The sequence below is a fragment of the Furipterus horrens genome, unplaced genomic scaffold (genome assembly GCF_987537825.1).
Source record: "Furipterus horrens unplaced genomic scaffold, mFurHor1.1.pri manual_scaffold_5, whole genome shotgun sequence".
Taxonomy (NCBI): domain Eukaryota; kingdom Metazoa; phylum Chordata; class Mammalia; order Chiroptera; family Furipteridae; genus Furipterus; species Furipterus horrens.
The window spans coordinates 58,962,477-58,985,270 of record NW_028327175.1 but is presented as its reverse complement, the minus strand read 5'-3'; positions in this window follow the sequence as shown (position 1 = coordinate 58,985,270).

Genomic DNA, 22,794 nt, shown 5'->3' with positions numbered 1-22,794 from the left:
ACCCTCCATATTACCCTGCCCAGGCTCTGTAGCTTCAGCGTCATCGCAAGATGTCGATTCAACACGGGAGGAGACAGATACCATGTCACTCCCGAGTCGGACTGCACAGCCATTCTTGGCGGTGCAGATAGACTCTGAAGAAGCTACACCATCGTCTCTCGAGACGGACGGCTGCCGACGACGACGACGAGTTGAAATTATTGCTTTTAAAAATCCAAACTAGACTGTAAAATATAACTTCTGAAATTGTGTGTAATAATAATGTCTTATATAGTGCTTACTATGTGTAAACACTATTTTAATTGCTTAACCTATATTTGTTCATTTAATCTTCACAACTCTATGAGATTAATTTTCTCTTATTAACCTCAATTTACATATCAGGATATTAAGGCAAAAAGAGGTTAAGTGATTTGCCTAAATTACACAAAAACTCAAGGTTATATAAAAACCTTTTTTTCTTTTTTTTTTCTGGAAGAATCTGACAACAGAAATCTATGTAGGCTGATGTTTACATGTGCTTGTGTTAGAAGAGACAAAACAGTCAGGAGATGGGCACCTGATTTAGAGACTCATTGAGTTGAGATTTACTTATGAGGACAGAAGATTAGAAGACTCAGGTGGCAGTGTAGAGGACAGTAATAGAAATGTAGGAGTGTCAGGAAATTCAGGATACAGGGAATATATGTTTTGAAATTTAATGGGACCAGTCAATAGATAAAGCAATGAGTAAAGATAGCAAATGAAATTATTTGGGGAAAAGCAAGAAAGGTTAATTTAGGGAAATTTTGTGGACAGAGTACTATCCTAATGCCGATCCATGCTTGAGTTGTTCAAAGAAGACAATTTTGGTGTTTGATAGAAGGTTCTATTAAAACCCTGATCAAAAAAAGATTGGGTTGCACTAGTGACCAAAGAGATCCTATCCAAGTGATTCTGTTCTTGGGATGGGAGGGGTGTAGATAGGGACAGACTGCTGAGAAACTGACCCAGGCTATGAGACGCATGTACAACAGTCAATAACTATATACATTAAGACGGGCTACAAACATTGCACATTTTAATTCATATCTCAACCTAAAGGAATTATCTGAAAATGAAGAATGGATCAACTGGATGCAAATATAATACCTTCTTTTAAAATTCCAACATTTAAAAGTGCTTACAAGAATCTGATGGGCCATGGTGGATTCATTCCTTCAGAGCTCATTTCTCTCTGAGCCAAAGTTCTCTTCTTACAATATATATTTGGGGATGTCACCTCTACTTTTCTGATAATATAAAATCAATAATTCTATAGCTTTTATATAAAGGAAAATAAATGGAAAGATTAATATTAAAATGGTATGTATCTCCATATGTTAATGTTCAGGCAAAGCAATGCTAAAAGGCATAATGTAGTCAGATATGTGCCCCTATTTAAAAAGTTCCTGTGGATTTGATGGTGCAAATGCAAGATGACACAGATGTGGTACACCAGCAGCCCAAGCACCATGAGTGGTGTTGCTGTCAGTGGTGTGATTTTCCAGAATGATGAACATCTATAGGTATACTTTGAAACAAAGTAAAATACCATATTTTTCTCACTTTCCATAGTAGTAGTAATCTTCCTTGAATGTTGTGGATATCAAGACTTCATAAAATACACTACATGTTAATATGTGCAGGAACTTAAACTTAGGCTTTTCACCTAATTGAATGCATGGCATGATATTCTCAATTCAAAAGAAATGCTGAATAACTTTTTTGTGGTGCAAGATGTCTAGCATCCTTGGGCCCCATTCACTAAGTGCTAAGAGCATCCTCCATCATTGTGGCAAGAGAATAATTAAATGTCTGATCTAATTTTGGACACTTCTGCCTGTGAAAGCATAAAAGCATCAGAGCCTGATGCCAGTATTGTCTCAGGATAAAGAGAAGACATTTTTAAAATCTCATCAGGACCATGCCTAGGCCATGTGAAGGCAAAATAACACAATGTCTCAAAACTGAATGGCTTAAAATGACAATGATATGTTATGTTTCACAATTCAGTCAGTTGATTGGGAAGTTAATTTCTGTGACTGCCAGCTGAGACTTCCCAGTCAAAGTGACATTTTAAAATTTCTACCTGGCAAATATCTACTTACTCTGCAAATCGCAGTTTAGATACCGCTGTATCATTTTCTGATTCCACATACTAGATTGAACTCCCCTTATAGTCCTTTCATAAGCATTCATTTCCTATCACTCACCACATTTTTCATTGCTTGAATATTTTTACTGTTATGCTATGAGTTTTATGAGGGTGAGTCTTATGTTTTGTGTATCATTGTATCATGGTTACGTTGTCCCAGATAGTTAAAAATATTGTTTTTGCTTTATATTGCATTGAGTTGATAGGAAATTCAATTTGTGGATCGTTGCCAAAAATAAAAATAAAAATAAAGTGACATAATAGTTTTAGAAAGTGATTGTGGATTATTTAAAATGTCATTGTATCAACTAAATTAAAAATTCCCCCTTAGAGATTAAATGCAATGAAAATTTTGATCAATAGGAAAATATTCATACAATGTAATGTACATTCACCCTTCCATGAAGCATCACACCATTACATTCTTCATTAATCTGCTGGTCAGTGTTTAGGATCATCTTTGGACATGCATCTGTACCCTGGGGCTTCTAACCATTTCCTGTCCTATATTTCTTCAATACAAACTCTGAATCACTTTTCCCACTAAAGATATACAATATCTTCAGTTTTGAGTCACCCTTTATTCTCATTATAGCATGCTTATCCCTTAGTGGTTGATCGCTGGCCTTACTGTCATCATGTCACTCATAGTCTATTCCTGATATGCACAGATTTGAGTCTCAGTCTTCACCTAGGCATCTAAACTGTGTTTTGTCCTGAGGCCATGGAGGACCTGTGGCACCCACAAAATTGCCTGAAGGAATGAATCTAGGACATGACCTTATATTTCCACTTTCCTAGTATGGACTCTCTAGCCAAATGATATTGCTTTATTCACATTAATAATGCTCTTAAATACTTTCTTATCATCAGTTTCTCAGTCTCTTATTGCTATAGAATTACAGCTTTGAAAAAAATTGACTCTAGTTGATATGAAGTTCACTTTTTTTCTCAGTTTCTCAGGATTCAGATCACAGAGGCTTTATTGTACTATTAATGTTAGCGTAACCTGTGTAGTATACTCAAGTTAAGAATGGAGGTCTCCTTCTGAAGAAACAAGGATTGGTTAGATTGTTTCTAGAGACCCTCATAAATGCAATATCAGAAATTCTGAAATTCTTCTTACGTTACTTCTTTGTGTGTACTCCATGAAAACTTCATCAATTGCTGTTTTCTCTCTACCTCCACTTGGTAAAATGGCAATTTTAAGATAAGAAACTGGAATCTGAGAGAGTAAGGTGGGATGTGAGTAGCTAATTTTTTATTTGCATGCTTGCTTTACATATGTTTAATCAACCTTGTAGTTTGAATAAGTAGTACAAGCAATGCTATGTATTTGAGCTGTTTTGAGATATTTAAAACATTGTGTTTCTTTTGAAATTGGCCGTGTCTTTTTGATTTTCTTCCCACTCTGAACATAAAACAGGTGCACCAGCAATAGTTGGCACATAGTGAAAAGTTTTTGCATTGAAGACTGATCATTTCTTGTAGTTCACTTTATCTTAGTCATCAGTGTTGATTCAGAGATATTAAGTATGGTAATAACTTGAAGCCAAATTACTCAAGATTTGGCTAGCACTAACCAGGATTTGCTTTAACTGTGGGAGGAACTTGCAAAAGGCAATATTGATTATTTATGAGATATGCCAATTATAATTTGACATTCTGATTTATGCTCTTTGTTTAACTTAGAAGCAGATTCTACTTTGCTCTATTTGTGAAAGACAACTGGATGAGTAAAGATTGCTACTTGCAATAAGACTAGCAATTTATCTGAAATTGGAGGCAGAGAGAAAACAATATCTACTTTTCACTCATTCTGGTTCAAAATGAGTGGAGGTGAGGAATGTTACTGCAAATTATCTAGGTAAAAAAGAGAAAGATGAAAAGAGTGAGAAAACTAGGAGTGACACTTGAGATGAAAATTAAAACAAATATAATTAAATAATTAGAAGGTACCAAATATGATATATAGAGTGATGAAAAAATAAGAAATTTTCACCATGAAAAAATAATTGGGTACTGAATGGATGCAGAGTAAGATGATACATAGAAAATTGATATTTTAGAGAAATAAGTCACTACTTCATGTATAACCCATAACAGAGATTATATTCTGAGGTAATTCTACTTTAATATGTGTAGCAGGATGTTAAAATGGGACTCTGCCATCTTCATTTTGGCTGAGGCATGAAGATGTTGTGGGCTACACTGAAGAATGAACTATGAGAGAACTAGAATGAATACCTGAGAACCAGAGAGATGACTGAAACCCATGTTGTGGAATCAGAAAGCAGGGTTTTGTGAGGAGAGTTTTAAAGAGACCTCTAACCGCTGTGGGTATCACCCCTCCTCAACTCAGAAGTGATTGGAGTCTTGTGAGAGAGGTTCAGCTTAGAGAACCAGATGTATGTTCCTTACAACTGGGAAGAGAGTGGACCAATGTCTGACTCACACCTAGGTTAAACCATCCTTTAAAAGAAAATGATTGCATCTGGAGTTTCTGTATGTGCCTCTGTTGGGGGCCAAAGGAGCATGAATTGTAGCCATGTGGAAAATTTAGTAGGAACATTAGCTTGAAGTCTTTTAAACATGCTACTCTGCAAAAGAAGTCAGTGTATCAGGGTGAGGAGGCCACAGAGTAAGAGACTGAGACGTATGTCGCTGAGTTCAGCAGCCACAGAAGGATCAGGAGCAGCCAGCCAGAGGTAAGGCACTGCCTTGGACAAGCGAATCACATTTGCAGATGCCCACCCAGCATGAAGTCTCCAAAGAATCCGTAAAAGCACCCATGAGGAAATGAGTCTTCCAGGCCTGAAGAACATGGTACTTTTCATGACAGTCAAGTAAGAGCTTTCCTGTCTCTTTTACCTCTCTTCCATCCCACCGCACATTTGATCCTGGAAGACCAAGAAACAGTAGGTATTGAGAAAGGGAGAAAGAAAAAAAGTGAGGGGAAGAGAAAATGAGGGAAAGAGAGAAGAAATAGGCCATATTTTACCTGTGAAGATAGGCAGCCATCTGCTGCCAGCCTCAGTTGAAGAGCAGTGGGGAAAGTCTTTCTCATAAATGAAGTTTAAAGGGTTAAGTAACATAGTGGACTAAATATTATAATTTATGAATGAAGGGGAAAATTACCATAGGAATTTCTATTACCAAAAAGAGACTGGAAAATTATGGGGCCTGCCTGCCTTTAACTCAATGATAGGGTAAAACTTCCCTGTGATCATGTTTAAAATGACAGAGAGATTGAAATAGAGATAAATTTTATGAGCTGTGAGTACTTTCTCAAAGTATTGAATCTAGAGGAAAAAGCACCAATCCTTTTTTGAAGGAGATAGGTCTTTGAACTAAAAGATCATGAGCTTTAGAATTTGCTTTGTTTAAAAAATTTCTGATCTGCCATTTCTTAGCTATAACCTAGAACAATTTACCTAACTTCTCTGAACCTTATCTATAGAATGGAACTAATAATAGTTAACCCTGAAGGTGTGGAAAGATCCAGATCATGCTGAAGAAATATTGTTTTTCTTCACCCTTTTACTCCCCTTTTCTTCACCCTTTTACTCCCCTTTTTAGATGAAATCTGTATGTGTTATTTAAAAATATATACTTCATGATAGATATATTGTAGATGCTTTGAGATATACAAAAAAACTCCCACAGGTCCTGGCTACTGTATATATATATATATATATATTTTTTTTTTTCCTTCTAAAAAAGAGATTGTAAATTTCTTGAATGTGAGGAGTTACAATGAACATCACAAAACATAATAGTCTGTGGGGACTCTCCTTGGAGAGAACACTAATGTGGGTTACTAAAGACAGTGTGGTGTGAGTTGGTCAAGGTTGGCTGTGTGGATCAAGTCAGACTTAAACTGAACTTGATAGGATTATGACATAACATTCAAGGACAATAGTCTCTGCTTATCCTTGGTGTCAGTTACTTGCATTCAACCTTGGTCTGAAAATATTAAATTTCCCCAACCAGCAACATCTGCTTCTGACATCTAACCATCAACATCATCTTGGGTCAATGATCTAACATTTTCTGAAGCAGACGATCATCCTTCTGACATATTGCTAGGAGGTCATAGTAACATAAGGCTATGTCAAAATGCCTGTCATTCACCTCAGTTCATCTCATCGTGTAGGCATTTTATTATCTCATGTGACAAGAAGGGTGAATGTAGTACAATAAGGTATTTTGAAAGAGATATCACATTCACATAACTTTTATTACAGTATATTAGATACTAGTCCTATTTTATTATTAGTTAATGCTGTTAATTTTGTACTGTGCCTAATTTACAAATTTTATCATAATTATTTTTAGGAAAAAACATATTATATGTAGAGTTTGGTGCTATCTGTAGTTTCAGGCATCTACTGGTGTTCTTGGAACATATACCGTGTGGATGAGAGGGGACTGCTCTGTGGGAGTACAATCTATAAGTATTTCCAGATAGAAAAAAAAAAATAGCTTGAGCAAAAGCAGAAATGAACAAAGCATAACCAGGGGACAATGAACTGATATTTGTGGTGGAGCAGAGTACTTGCATAGGTTTTGGAATCCCATTGTAGGGGAAAGAAAGAAGCCACTTAATGGAAGATACTTATCAACTGAACATTTTTGCTTGGTACAAATACCATAATCAAGGTGAATACATTTAAAGTTTTGTTGAGAAAAAAAGGCATTGCTTGAAAAGATTAATCATGTTTGTTTTGTAAAATGGATTAGCTGGGGAAGACAGTAGAAACAGTGAAACCATTTATAGGTTATTGTAATAACTAAATCATGAAGATGCTAAACTTTCAAGGTAATAGCTGTGAGATTGGAAAGAAAGGGATGAGATATAATAAGTAAAGAATTGACAGAATTTAGAAAATACTTGCATTTTCAAACATTACACATAGAAAGTATCTAGACCTGCTATATCCAATTGAATTTTCTCTGATGTTAGAAATGTCCTCTATACTATATAATATGCTAACCATTAGCCACATGTGGCTACTGATCACTTGAAATATGGCTAGTAAGACTGAGGAATTTAAAATTTACTTGATGTTAATTACAAGACAGTGTGCCTCTCTTCCACAAAGAATTGCAACATCAACACCTGAGTTGATAATTGGATATTTTGAGTATTGCATTGACAGTGTTGCCAACTAGTCAGTGATTTGAGTTTGGTACTATTGCTCACTTTGGCAATTAGTGCAATGATTTGAATATTTTATTATATTTTTCTCTGACTTTTATAGAAATAGAAGAAATGTTATTAATAGTCTTAATAAATGGGGGTCTCATAAATTAGGTACAATTAAGGCATAGGTGGAAATCATATAGTGTCCTGAAAATGGTAAAAATTCTGTCTCAACCTGTGAATTAAATTGTGGAGAAAATAAAGACTATATATATATTTCAAAGTATAATTCTGAACTTTAATTATAATTATTCTTATTTGTAAAATTATTATTATTACCACCACCACATCATTATTTAGCAACAGCTCTTATAGATACAATGACATGGAACATTATCATGTTTTTCTCAAATTCCATTTCTGTTTATATTTCCATCCTCAAACGACCATGCAATAGTCCATGTTTTAACATTTTTAATTTTGTTTTTTTAGATCAGGCTTATTCTTTCACTATTAAAGCTATCTGGATCATCACATATCTAGATCATTGGAAGACTTGGTTACTTATAAAAATACAATGTATTGCAATGTATTATTATAGTGTATCAGTAAGTAACATTTTGTTTATTAATGAAGTGAAAATTAATTTTTTAAGACAATATGTATTTTCTCATAGAATGTAATAGAAAATTATTATCTACATGAAATTCTACATTTCACAGTGACAATTACTGTTCCCTACTTTTTTTCTGATGCTAAAATGATCCTGTTCTCTAAGTTCATGAAAGAATAGTTGTTCTTTGGTTTTAATCCCAACTTGTTGACAAGGAACCACAAAACTGTTGGTAAACCCTTTTCAAACAATAAACAGCAGTTGCTCTGGTTACTCATGCTCCTGAAAGTCAGCCAATTTCTATATACTCCCATTTCTAAAACTTAACCAATCCCTGAATTCCATGCTTCCCCTAAACTCAGTTCAAGATCAGGATTTTGCTTTGTTCGAGAGACTTTATTTTGTTATATCTTAGCCTGCAATAAATTCATCTCTGTTTCAGATATAGTTGAGTAGCAGTCTCTTCCCTTAATATCTTTTTTTTTTTTCAACTAGGTGAATGATGCCCATGTACGGTCTATAACTAGGTATATTTCTTTGGGGACAAATAACCAAAAGCTTATCTAAAATCCTGGCAAAAATATCTGTCTCTTCTTGCCTCCCAGTTCTCCTCCTCCTCTCGAAGATACTTAAAAGAATATGTTGAAAGATGTACAGAGTAACTAATTACAACTAAGTCTTATAAAATTATAAATATTCAATGTCTGTCCTTCTTCCTCTGTCTCCTCTGTTTCTTGGGGTTCCTCTAGTACCCACTGAGAATGGGTTGAACTTACATAAGATCTAAGAGAATTGGGAGTTTTTCCCAGACCTCAAAAAAGAATTTGTTAAAAATATGATTTCTTTTATTATATACAACACATAAAATTCATATAAACAAGCATTTAGTTATTTATTTAACACATAAGTTTTATAGTGTCATATAATTGATCTCTTTTGTAATTTATGTTTCAGAATATTCTTTTGCCATTTGCAGTTCCTAATGAGAGATTCTGGAATGTCATTCCAGCACTTTCCCCTGCAACACTGCTGCTGCTTGATGGGAGTACTAATTCATTAACAGTGGCCTTGTGAATGAATCTGTGGGCATTGTGGCTATTCTCTCAGGGCTACAAAATTCCTGGGCCTGCAGAACTATGACAATATTTGGCATACCATAAAATATATTCAAATTAAAATTGCCAAGTTAAATTTGTCTTACGAATAGGTGATAAGATTGCTAATATGATTCCTGTAAGAAACTAGAAAGTGGCAAGTGGCATAAATATGTAAAAATCTTGGCTGGGGAGTTTCTCCTTCAAGTAATGTCTCCCCACCCCGCCCCCCCATGAAATGTAATCTTAATTATATTTTATCATTTGTTAGTAGATAATGATTACTTCTATAGGAACCAGCTTTTAGCACATTTTTAACATCGCATAGATAAAATAAAATGGATATTAATAGGCAATGGTAAGCTGAAGTCCTCATGTATTGACTCACCAGAGCCAATTTTTACATTTTTAGAAATTTCACTAGCTAATTGACATCACATTGGTAGCTTGAACTACCATGATGAGAATATTTACACCAGGGAAATTGACAAATACTACATATCAAGACTCTCTCCCTACCACATTCTGTTTAATTATAGTTATCTTTGTCTGAAGAATGAATTGATACCTATGGACCCCAAAATAAGAAGAAAATATTTTTATTTCTTTGTGGAAATGGGATAACAATGGACAGGTTTATTTTCTGAATCAATTGGTGTGGAGTTATTTACAGATTCTAAAAATGAGGTTTAAAGGATTAAGTCTTGATCTAATATACTTTTTTTTTTCCATTTATTTTTGTGACTACATGGAGAAACTATAGGTTTATTGGTATCAATGGTGAAGGTCTGTTTTCCATAGTGGCTATACCATTTTACATTCCCATTGACAATGTACAAGGGCTTCAATTTATTTGATAACCTCATTAACACTTGCTGTTATTTATTTACTTACATTATTAGTCACTTTAACAGGTTTGGTGATATATTATTGTAGTTTTGATTTGCATTTCCCTAATGATTAGTGATGTTGAGCACCTTTTCATTTGCCTGTTGAACATTTGTATGTCTTCTTTTGAAAATGTCCATTTAGGTCTTTGCCAGTTTTTAATTAGGTCTTCTTTTTCCTATCAGATACATGGTTTAAAAATATTTTTTCCATTCAACAGTTTGCCTTTCCTCCTTTGTTATTTATGCTTTTTTTGTGCAGCAGCTTTTTAATTTGATGTGGTTCCCTACAATTAAATATAAAGCTACGATATGATTCAGCAACTCTTATTTCTGGGTCTATATCCAAAATAATTAGAATTAGTTTCTCAGAGAGATATCTGATTTCCATGTTTGTTGCAACATTATGCATAATAGTTAAAATAAGGAAACAATCCAAATATCCATTGATAGATAAATAAAGAAAATGCAGTATATACACACAATATGATATTATTTAGCCTTCAGAAGAAGCACATTGTGCCATTTGTGACAATGTGGATGGATCTGGAAGACATTGTACTAAGTAAAATAAGTCAGTCACAGAAGGACAAATACTGTAGATTTCATTTACATGAGGAATCTAAAATAGTCAAACATATAGAAGCAGAGAGTAGAACGGCAGTTGCCAGGTCAATGAGAAATAGGGAATTCTTGTTCAATGGGTATAAAGTTCAAGTTATCCGTGATGAATAAATACTAGAGATCTGCTGTTCGACAGTGTCTATTGTTAAGAATACAGTACTGTGCAATTAAAAATTTAAGTGGTTAGCTCTCATACTAAATGTTCTCAGCACACACAGAAATCTCCCCCAAAACAAAACAAAACAAAACAAAAACCCTCCCTTTAACCCCCAGCCCCCATAAAAACCAACAAAAGGACGCAAGGAAAATTTTGGAAGTGTTGGATAGGCTTATTAGCTTGGTTGTAGTGATAGTATCAGGGTGTAAACATATGTCCAAACTCATCAAATTGTAGACATCAAATACGTGTAGATTTTTTTGTACATCAATTATACCTCACTAAAGCTGTGGGGAAGAAAGTGCAAGTCTAATGACTACATCTTGATCAACTCTTTCTTTCAATTGCTTATTCTCAAATCTTGGTAATTTACAAAAGTGAGTGATTCTGGGTCTTTGAGCAAACAAAACTTCAAGTAATTGCAAAAGAACTTAAATTTTCAGCGGAGATGACCTTTTCTTTTTGCAGGCTAATCTCCTAGAAAGGGTTTCTAGGGCTGTACAAGCATTGTTATCATTAATAAGCATGCAGTGATTGTCTCCTTGGTGTCCTGTGTGATCTCTGGCATTTTGGAGCCAGATTCAATCCAGTTCAACAACAATGAATGAGAAAATAATGTTTTTTAGTACTCTGTGGAAGCTAGTTTATGATGCTGTGGTGGGGCTGGCAGCTGTAAGGATGGGATTAGCAACAATTTTGAATATTAATTTCTGCAGAAACATGGTTGATTGCTGATCAATGTTAATGTTAAATGACCATTTGGATGAATGGGGTTAGATTTTTAAGGCTTTTATTCCATTTTGATTTATTGCTATATTCCAAGAAATTATTTGGAGTTTGATCTAATTTCTTCTTTTAGTTTTTCTTGTCAATATGTTACATTGTTTCCCATCCCTGGCTGCATATTAGAATTACTCATGGAGATGATTTTTCTAGAATGATGAGATTTGAGAGCAGTTGAGAATCAGTGCTCTAGAATATACATTTTTAACAGGATCAAAATTAACTTCATTTTGTTTCATCATTAAAGAGTTAACCAATTTCTAAATTTATTGTCTATCACATTTTCATATTCTCTTACTTTTTTGTGTACATAAAATATTTTTGATCAGATGACAGCTACTGGATAAGCTGCTGTTTTGTCCAGAACATTAATTTTACAAGCTGTAAATCTGATAAGTAGTTGCGCATGCTTTGTTTTTCTTGATATAAAAAAGGATCTATTGAGACATCAGCACATCTGGGAGAAAACAAGCTTTTAATATTTAGGTTGTTATTATTCACTTTGAATAAAAAGCTATCAAACTTGACATGTATCTTTAAAAAAAAAGGAATCCTTGTGGGTAACATGAATCTGATTTTGAGAAGACAGCCAACTAGGCAGGGAGCCTTAAGGAGTTTTCCTTATTGCCCTTTAGCAATGAGGATATTGAAAGTTGACTCTTATCTGTTGACCCCATAAAAGATACAGCTATTATTAAACATGGTTGCATTGTTTTTTTTTTTTTTTCTGTTTTTGTTCTGCCGGCTTATGCTGCCAGTTTGTTGATTTAAAATAATTCTCAATATATTAAGTAAAATGAATGCCATGTTCTGGTGACAGGTATATACCGAACTAGAAGCAAATTCACATGAGAAAAGTCCTTGACAAAAATATTTCATCTAAGATATTTTCCAGCTGAATTGCTTCACATTCTGTTCCCACCACATTCTCTGAATTGCATGGTGGAAAAGCTGAGACTTTTAACTTATTCTGTGCAAAGTACTGGGAACTTGGGCAAAATAAAACCAGGTCATTTTTTTTATTGCTGTCTTTCTGCAAGAGTTTAAGTTTTTTATATTACTTATGTAAGGGAAGAACAAATTTAGTAAGAATTTATTTTCTTTAAGAACTGTCAACTACCCCAGTTATATATTTCCATGCTTGTTATTATTGACAAATTACAAGCTCAAAAGACAATTGCTTTTGTAGACCTAATTTGGGTTGTACATGTTGCAAGTATAACAATATAGGGAGCCTAATACTGTATGTAAGAAAATGTTTATTAATAGCATATGTGACAATTAACAGAGACCAATATATTTCCTTGAGAACACATTACCTAAATTTTGGCTGTTATCTATACTGATTATTTATTTCAAGCCAACAGTGTTTTTGGATCTCCATAGTAAACATAAAATTTCTTCCTTAAGTGCTCACCTTCAAAATTACATATTATTCAGCAGGTCCATCCAGACATAAAATGGGCATGTAACTTGATTCCCCTTTATATCTTGTCTTCGTTTCTAATTTAGATCATGAATAATTTGGATCTAAATCCTACCAGCACTTATGCAATAGTAAGTGAAGTAGATCCCTGCCTATTTACTGAAGAACTTTTTTAGGAAACACAAAACAACTTTATGAGAGATTATATAAGACTTGAGGAAATTTGGGGAGTTTGGAAAATGGGTGACATAGAAGGGTAGTTGTTCATTCATAAAATATTTATTGACTGTCAGTTTTATCAAAAGTACCATAATAGACTATATGTGTATATTTTCTTCCTTCTTTCCTCCCTCCTTCCGTTTCCCTGCCTTCCATCTTTCCTTCCTTCTCTCCCTTCCTTCCCTCTCTTCCTTCCTCCTTCCCCTTTTTCCTTCCTTCCTTCCTTCCTTCCTTCCTTCCTTCCTTCCTTCCTTCCTTCCTTCCTTCCTTTCTTTCTTTCTTTCTTTCTTTCTTTCTTTCTTTCTTTCTTTCTTTCTTTCTTTCTTTCTTTCTTTCTTTCTTTCTTTCTTTCTATTCTTTCTTTCTTTCCCTGGTCTTCCCTTCTCTTTTTTCCCCTTCCCTTTCATTTCTTTTCTTCATTTCCTCCCTCCCTCCTTCCCTCCCTCCCTTCCTTCCTCCCTTTCCTTCCTTCCTTCTTTCCTTCCTTCCTTCCTTCCTTCCTTCCTTCCTTTCTTTCTTTCTTTCTTTCTTTCTTTCTTCCTTCCTTCCTTCCCATATTTTCCTCCCTTCTCTTTCTTCCCCTTCCCTTTCCTTTCTTTTCTTCATTTCCTCCCTCTCCCCTTCCTTCTTTCCTTCCTTCCTTCCTTCCTTCCTTCCTTCCTTCCTTCCTTCCTTCCTTCCTTCCTTCCTTCCTCCCTTCCTTCCTCTCTTTCCTTTCTTTCTTTCACTCCTAAGGAGTTCAGAGTCTAGTTGAGGAAATGATATTGATACAAGGCAAGATAGACTGAAAAGTGTTATATTAAGATTTATATTTACTGCTGGTTCTACTCTCAGCTAGTTATGTGACAACAGACAGAACCTATAGCCATTCTGGGATTTAGTTTCCACACTTGTAAAATGAGACTATGAACTGTTTTGTTTCCAAGATTTTTTCCAGCCCTTAAATAAGCATTATTAAGAGGGGGTTATATTTATATTATGTGGATTTTAATGCACTGAAAACAGTCATTCTTTAGTAAGAAATTATCATTAAAAGCTGATAAAATTTGAGCATATCAGTGAGAGTTAAAGGAGGCTGGCACATGGATCAGAAGATGGAGTAATCAGGAGAAAATTCCTACCATGGTTCTCTTCATTCTCTCCCCTGAAATGACTTCCCTTGTACTCTCTCCTGACTCTTTCCTCATCTCCCAGGTCTTCTACAAAGAGGTCACTCCTTCTGAGAAGCCTTCCCTGACCAACCTGTTCATCAAAGTTTCTCCACCCACATCTCTCTATCTTAAAGCTTACTTTTCTCATAGCTCTGATAACTACCTACCATTGCAGCAGATGTATTAGTTTATATAATTAATTATCTGCCTCTCCTACTAGGATATATGCTCTGAGGTAAATTTTGTTTATGTGTTTCATTGGTGTTCCACTAGTATTTAGGATAGTGTCTGGCACATTGATGGCAACTTATATTTATTGACAAAAAGTAAACTTTCTTATAATGACACCAGAACAATAGCCCTTTTTCTTTTTCTATAATATCTGTTTACTCACAGAAGTATTGCAGTGATTTTTACTAGTCTTTGTAGATGAGATTTCATTTTTGTTCCTCCCCTCCCTTTCTTTTGAAATGCGGAAAGAAATTTCAAGTTAAATAGTTAAGAATGTGGAGCCTTTACTTACTTTTTGCCTAAATATCAAACTAGAAACTTTATGAGATTGGATGTTCTCATGAGTTTTCTGCTTTTTCCAAGCTTTATCAAAACAATCTAAGAAACAATTCTTGAAGATTGTTTTTCATCCAGTTTATTTTTTTTTAGAAAAATCTGAATGTACATAAACTAAATATGTATATTTATTTTTAACATTAAAATTAGCTTTCTGAACTTCATAGATTATTTCTGTCTGCTTAGGTCAGAACAACATTGCACTTTTATTTATTTATTTATTTTATTATTTTTATTTTTTAAATTGGAGAACATTAAAAACTAAATTAAAAACAATATAGGAAAGCACACACACAAAAATTGGTTCTAGCACCCAGAGACAGTGCTATATGTATGCAAGATTGCTAATATGTTTTTTAAAAAAGAATTAACCATACATCATAAACATTTTTTAAATATGTTTTATTGATTATGCTGTTAGAGTTGTCCCAATTTCTTTTCCATTTGCTCCCCCCCACCCAGTAACCACCCTCCCTCCAGTTGTCCCCCACTTAGTCCATTCCCATTGGTTGTGTATATAGTTCTTCTCAACATCTTTCTATCTACTCCACTCCCTCCTACTATGCTTCTTAACTCCTGCACCATCTCTCTCCATTTGCGCCCTTCCACCTCCCCACTGACCTCCCCCAAATATGTTCCCCATACCTATAATTCTTTTTCCACTCTCGTTGCCTACTTAGTTTGTCTTTGTTTCGATTCCTTAGCTTCTGTTGTTGATTGTTGTGATACAATTTTCATTTTAATGTTCATAGTTTTGATCCTCTTTCTCCTAAGCAAGTCCCTTTAACATCTCATATAACAATGGTTTGGATCTAATGAACTCCTTCAGTTTTACTTTGTATTGGGAGCACTTTCTCTGCCCTTCTATTCTGAATGACAGCTTCGCTGGATAGAGTAATCGTGGTTGTAGGTTTTTGTTTTTCATTACTTTGAATATTTCTTGTCAGTTCCTCTTGCCTACAGAGTCTCCTTTGAGAAATCAGCTGAGAGTCTAATTGGGACCCCTTTGTACATAATTCTTCTCTTCTCTCTTGCTGCTTTTAAGATTCTCTCTTTATCCTTAATTTTTGACATTTTGATTATAATGTGTCTTGGTGTGATTCTCCCTGGGTCCAGTGTTTTTGGACCTCTCTGTGCTTCCTGGACCTGTAAGTCTATTTCCTTCCCCAAGTTAGGGAAGTTCTGCTTCATTATTTTTTCACATAATTTTTCAATTTCTAGTTTTCTTCTTCACCTCTGGCAGCCCTATGATTCGGATGTTGGCCTGCTTATAGCTGTCCCAGAGGTTTCTGAGCCTCTCCTTGTTTTCCTCACTTTTTGTTTCCTCTTTCTGCACTGGTTGACTGTTCCTTCCCTATGTTCTGATTTGTTGATTTGATCCCTGGTTTCACCTCCCTAACCACTTGTTTCATATGTGTTTTCATTCATTTCAGCAGGACTAGCCTTCATTACTTCCCTATCTTGATTAAGATCCGCTGTAGTTCTGTAAGCTGTCTTATAACTATAGCTCTGAACTGAGCCTCAGAAAGATTATCTATTTGCTGGCCAATAAATGATGTATTTACTGTCTGGTCAGCTGCATGATTGGGATCTCTATCATGATCCCTGCTATCCTGTCAGGTTTGTTTACCTTTCCTTTCTGGGCAGGGCTGTCACACCTCCTATGCTATAGTTGGTGGAGGCCCATGCACTCATCACTACCGGCGACCCTTCTCACCACACTGTGGTGCTTTGTGTGGAGGCGGAGGTCCAAGATGGATTCCTGCCATTCACTCTCCGCTGAGAGACCAGGAACCTCCTCCTCCGTCACCTAGGCAATGGGGGTCTGCCTTCTCCAGCATTGGAATTGCAAGCTGAAAGGTTTGGTCTGCAGTTAGGGAGCTCCCAGGCACCTCTCATCTCCCCTCAAATATGGGTGTCTGTGCTTACCACCGTCCCGCCGCTCATCGCTGCAGCTGCTGCTGCCAGCACAGCTTGACCTCTCAGCCTTGACTTCGCCCAGACAAGCACCACCTATTTATAATTTCATACGTTGGACTTCCATGTAGCTTTATTTTCTGGAACTTCTGGTTATTTCTGGTTTCGTGGTAGTTGAAGTCCTTCTTAGTTGTGGAGGGAGATGGAGTGTGTCAGTCTAGGCCTCCATCTTGGCCGGAAGTCTGCACTTTTATTTTTGATTAATTCACAATACTGTCAGTACAGTGAAAAGTGAAATGCAACTAAATTTGGTTCCCATCATGAATCATTACAATACTTAGACAGTTGCATTGTCACCAGCTCCAGAGTTGATGGGAACAGCTGCTTAGGATGAGCTAGCTCTATAAGGAAACTCTCCTTGGAATTCTGTAGATAAAAATGTCTTTTTTTGTTTGTCTGTTTGGGTTTTTATGGAGAAAAATGGAGTTAAATTGCTTACATAAAACTTCTCTTCCTTTTAAACAAAGTCTAGAGAAGTCCAAGCAAAATAAAAGAATTTGGTTGCTTGATTATATGAATTTAAATTATACATTTATAGCCAAAGCTTAAATTGTTTGAATGAAGCAAGCCAAAAGGAAAGCAATCATAGTTATTTTATAAAGCATATATTTCTAGCCCAACTGACATCAATTTATAGTTTATATTTTTATTGCATCCAATCATATTTATTACTTCTTGCTTTTTATCAATTATTCTTAGGATATTAATTGTACTTGCAACTACATAGATATAGCTAGTTGGGTGTTTGTATTTTGATTTCATTAACTAATATAATAATAACAGAAAATACCATAAACGGATTGGAATATCAGTTTTAATCTTTGGACACAGGCCATTCTAACCTCTGATATACTATGTGTGTATTGCTGGTCCTGCTCAGGACAGAAGCCATCGACAAAAGCACATTGTGTAATGTGGTGCTACTTGCAGTGTGACCCATGATTGTGTTACTGTGACTCCTGGTAACAGAAGGTTTTGATGGACTACGTTCATACCCCAACTGTCTGCTATTAACATGAGAGGAAATGAAGGACTCCAGTTTCAAATAATATGGGCTCCTTAATCTTCATAAGCACAGAAAAGTCAATCAAAATAAAATATTGTTCACTATCAGTATTAAGCTTAGACTTCTATCCATTCTGAAGCTAATCAGATTGGATATAAATTTAGATAGTTAGGTTTATACAACCAAGGTAATCATGATTGCACCAGGCAGTGATTGCATTTGTAGTTCTGTTCATTTTAAAACTGACTCATGGCCGAGTTATGAATGGGACATCAGCCTAGAATTTACAAAAGAAATATTTTGGACCAGTGGCTCCTAGTTGTAGCAAAGGCATTTTATCAGGTTTTGTTTTTTTGTTTTTTTGTTTTGTTTTTTTTGTAGGCATAGCAGGACAAGAATATTAAATAAATCATTTATTTTACTAGTTAACTACATTGAGGGTTTGTACTTGAAGAGACTGGGACCAGCATAGCGAGACTTTGCTGGATATGGACAAAGCCTTGGTTACCATCTGGCATAGCTACAGATTCCTACATCTGGGCTAGATTCATAAATATCCCTTGTCAAGACATTTTGGTGGCTGCTGCTACACCCACCTTCTCGAGTTCCAGAACATCATAGTTTTCAAAAGTAAAGTACATGGTAGTAATTTGATACAAATCCAAATTATGCAAATTCATGCTTGGGGTCTATAAACATATATCTGATTTATTGAAGAGTTTCTACCAAGTGGATTATAAACAGTTTAAGATCTGCCTTCAAGCATACTGTTAAGAATCTGTCTGGATTCTGCAGCCCATAGACCCATCCTAGACAAATTGCTTAGCTTTCTGAGCTGATTCAGTTTATTCAGTTAAAAACTTTAATTCACTGTCTGATTTGAATTGTATCACCACCCTTCCTTCCAGAGTGGGATTGGCCAGAAGTGAGGAAAGGTGTGAAGTCTGCTCTTCTTTTCTTCTGCTTACTCTAGCATGTTGGAAGGAAAGGTCTCACCCTGTCTGTCCTTAATGTCTTATCTTCTTCCTTATGCTGGACCTACCTCCTCTGGCACTGTGGGAGGGAAAGAGAAAGGATGAGGGAAAGGGAATTATCTCATAACTGGTTTTCACTGCTTCTCTGGTATCCACTTAATTGTCCCCAGCATGACAGGTATCTGAAGGCTGTCTCATCTGAGGGCATGAGTGTGACTTCTCAAAGAGCCCCAGGGTGCAGGGGTGGTGGGGCAGAGGGAAAGGAGGGGCTGCCTCACTCTGAACTTCCTGCTGTGTGGGTTCAGTTTGGAATGATGGTCTTCCTCTAGGGTGAAATTCATGTTCAATAGCTCAGATCCAGCTATGCTCTGCAGGGTTCACTCACCACATGGAAAACTGGAGTGAACTTGCCAGCTGTCCTTATCCTACTATCCATCTCTCCAGTTTTCTTTTTTTCCCTCTCGTTATAGGCACTGAGGCAGATAAGCAAGTCTGCTGGCTTAGGAACTGTCACATTGAAGAGTGATATACTCACCTTTTCCTCTATGTAGCCTCCTCTGAACTTCACAAGTGATTCTCTTGGATTCCTCCTCATTTGTTTAGTAGGGGGAAGGCACCCCATTCTCCTCACCATGAGGATGCAAGAGAATTTCTTCATAGCAAACAAAATGCACAACTCTGAATTTCCCAGAAGGCTGATGATCCCAACATCGTTCTTTCTCCTTTTTCCTGGACATGGCTGATATAGGCAACAGGGAGAGTGGTAGGATGGCAGTAGTTAATTGTGTACAGTCCTCTAAGCTAACTCTTAGTAAGCCTTGGGGAAGGAATCCATCTCCAATCTTTGGTAAATCTCTTTAAAATTTGTAGGTATCAAGCTATTGCTTTCCTTAGCTTTGAGCCCCAGTTGCTAATTTTGGGATTAGTAGAAAACTTAACATCTGTTAACAAATATCAGTAAATTCTCATTTTATGTTCAAAATTTGAAGCAATGACTCTTCCTAAATAATTTTTTTTTTTTTTTGCTAATAATACTATAGTTTAAACCTGGTGGGTCAAGTAGACCAAATATTGAATATGGATTTTCCTTATTCCTGCCTGGAGGTCACATTTAGGTTTTAAACAGTAATATTCCTATTATGCAAAATTTTTATTGTTCTCTATGTAAAAACTGACCAATGTATATTTCTCAAGAAGCATAAAAATTTGGGTATAAAAAAAGAAGCACTCTGCAATTTTTTTTTTTACACAACTGAATTCCAACAAAATAAGTAATTCCCAATTTGTGTGGCCCTATTGTTTCTCTGGCTCTAGCTTCAATATCAATACCACTACTGGTATGAATGGCAATTGTTATCCACATACTGATTTTAATGTTAACTTAGTAGAAAATATATTAGTTATATTTGCTTACATTTAGTCTTAGCCATGTCATTTTAGGGTTCTAAATAAAAACAGAGAAGTAATTTGACAAAAAATTTTGATGTACTTGCATAGGATTCATAAGACAAATTATATCAGCATTATTTTTTACCCATGTATAGGATATTTAAAGAAAGTGGTAAAATATTGGTGGGTAAGGAGGCTAGGAAGGTAGTTCAAGTTAAGACAAATAAGGGATGCATTGGCCAGTGATAGAAGGAAGAGGATACGAGATAGAACACACTGGACAGCCAAGACCTATAATCTGGGTTGTAGGGGGCAGGTGGGAAGGGAACAGAACTTGCGTAAATAATGAGTACTGTCAGGGAACTTATAATAGAAGAGTGTATATGTTGCTGAGAGATAGAAAACATGAGAATGTCTTCACTGATAAGAGAGGCACTCTGATAAATCTAATGTGTAACCATCATATATATGTTTGTGTGGTATAATATACATATGTACATCTGCATATATATATGTGTATATATATATATATGTTTCTATACTTTATATTGTTGATTGTATTATGATGACATGAAAGAACATGTGTATGCTTAAAAACCAGTATGTAGATTGTATTCTCTTGCTCAGTGTGTGAATGTGGCTGTTGAACTTAGAACCTTTATGTGAGAGAGAGGGGACTCAGAGTCTCAATTTTTACCTGCTACCAGGCCCTCACCCATTCCTGTATCTCAGCAGTTTTCATTCCTTTGTCTTCACTCTCTGTCATGCTAAAATTGAGTTGGTTTAGTGTTTAGTACAGTATCAGCAGCTACCTCATCATGAGTCCCCTCTGTTATAAAAATGCTATTCTGGTTGCAACTTCAATTTCCCCTACTTCACACCTAGTCTGGACCCCAGAGATTCCTAGAGACTCCTGTCCCTTTATGCAATCATCTCTAACTTTTGTGCCACTTGAAACACTGAGACCAGCTCGGAGACATGTGGCATCTGGTGTGGGGGGGTGCTGGGGGGAGGTGGCTGGGTAGGACTGGGGTTTCAGTTGCCTAGTACCTGACTGTAAGGCCCACCTAAGAGAAGATGTGCAAAAGTCCAGTGAGTATCCATGGGCCTGAGCCTGCTGGGCCTGCTTTGGGTCAGCATCGGTGTTTTAAAGTGTGCAGGATAATGTTTATCACATAGAGGGGGCCGGGGCGGCTTCCAGGGAGGTCTGACCAGATTAAAGCAGGAGTCTAATCGGCACAGAGGAAAGGAAACTGATGAGGGATACATTTCAGTCAGGATCCTACTCATATAGGATGGAAATGGCCCCAGGAAACCAAGGATGGCCTTACTCATGAGAGAGGAAGGGAAATATGGTCAGCGCTGGGGCACTGTAGTTCAAAGAACATGCAAATGTTTGGGATCTCTCTCAGGAGTCCTTCACACCAAATTTAGGACTGAAGGACTACTGTTGATAGACTTGATCTCCTGGCTGAGAAAATGACACCGAAAACACCACCAGGCTTTGCTGACATGGTCCTTAGACCTGTGGGGGTTGAAGGTCATCAGTACATTGCTGGGCTAGGCTAGGGAAGGCGGGAACCAACTTTGCCCTTTGGTTTAGTTCACATTCAGGCGTAGAGTGTGTAGTCCAGTTGTGTGTGTGTGTGTTCTCATTCTTTCTATCTAACTGAAAAGCAAAATTTATAAGGTTTGAATATGGGTTTTCTTACAACACTACAGCATTTCCAAAAAGGAGGCTGGGATATGTGGGGCAAGTCTATGGCACAGAATCTAGCAAAGACAGGAGAGGACTGGGGACTTGGTTTCTTTAAACAAAAAGTGGGAATGTATTCAGAAGCATCCACTGTTGGTTTCTTTTTTTAAAGGATGTTTTATAAAGAAAGTTCCAGAGGTTCAGCTTCTGTATTTTATTTATAGTGGATATCTAGATTTTACTCTAAAACACTCTGGCTCAGAGCTTGGAAAAAGGAGAATTTGTAATAAAAAATGTACAGAAGGGAAAGTTATAAAGAAAACTCATGGCAAAGGCATAAGCATTTGCATTTCATGCTTGTAAATGACTCATAAAGTAATGAAACACTTTATGATATTTCCCCAAATGTAACTGAAGTCAAAGCGTCTCCAATCAGATCTGTCCTTAACTACATCCTCCAAAAATTTTATAAGGAGGTTTTGGTTTTCCCTAAAAAAAGAGGTGGGAGTATCTATTTGGATCAGTTGCACTGGGAGGAAAAATTAGTTAATTCTCTCTATAGTGGGTGAAAATTGGAGGTTGCTGTAAGGACAAATGCATGCCGGGGCTGCTTGCAGAAACTCATATGCTTGGACTCACTGTTTGGCCTCAGGCCAAAGGCTGCAACTAACAGGAAAGTGTCAGCATCTCAATATAATTGCATGTCCCGGAGCCTATTATGGCACTAATAAAAATGCTTTTCAATAAGTCTGAGAAAGGAAGAGGAAAAAAAAAACACCAGGAAGAAAGAAATTGCCTGAAATATTTTATCATATTTAATAAAATTCTCATTAATGGAAAGAGTAGCTTTCTGCTAAATAAATGTGCTTTAATTTTATTTTTTGATTAATTTGATTTGGAGGAAAATGC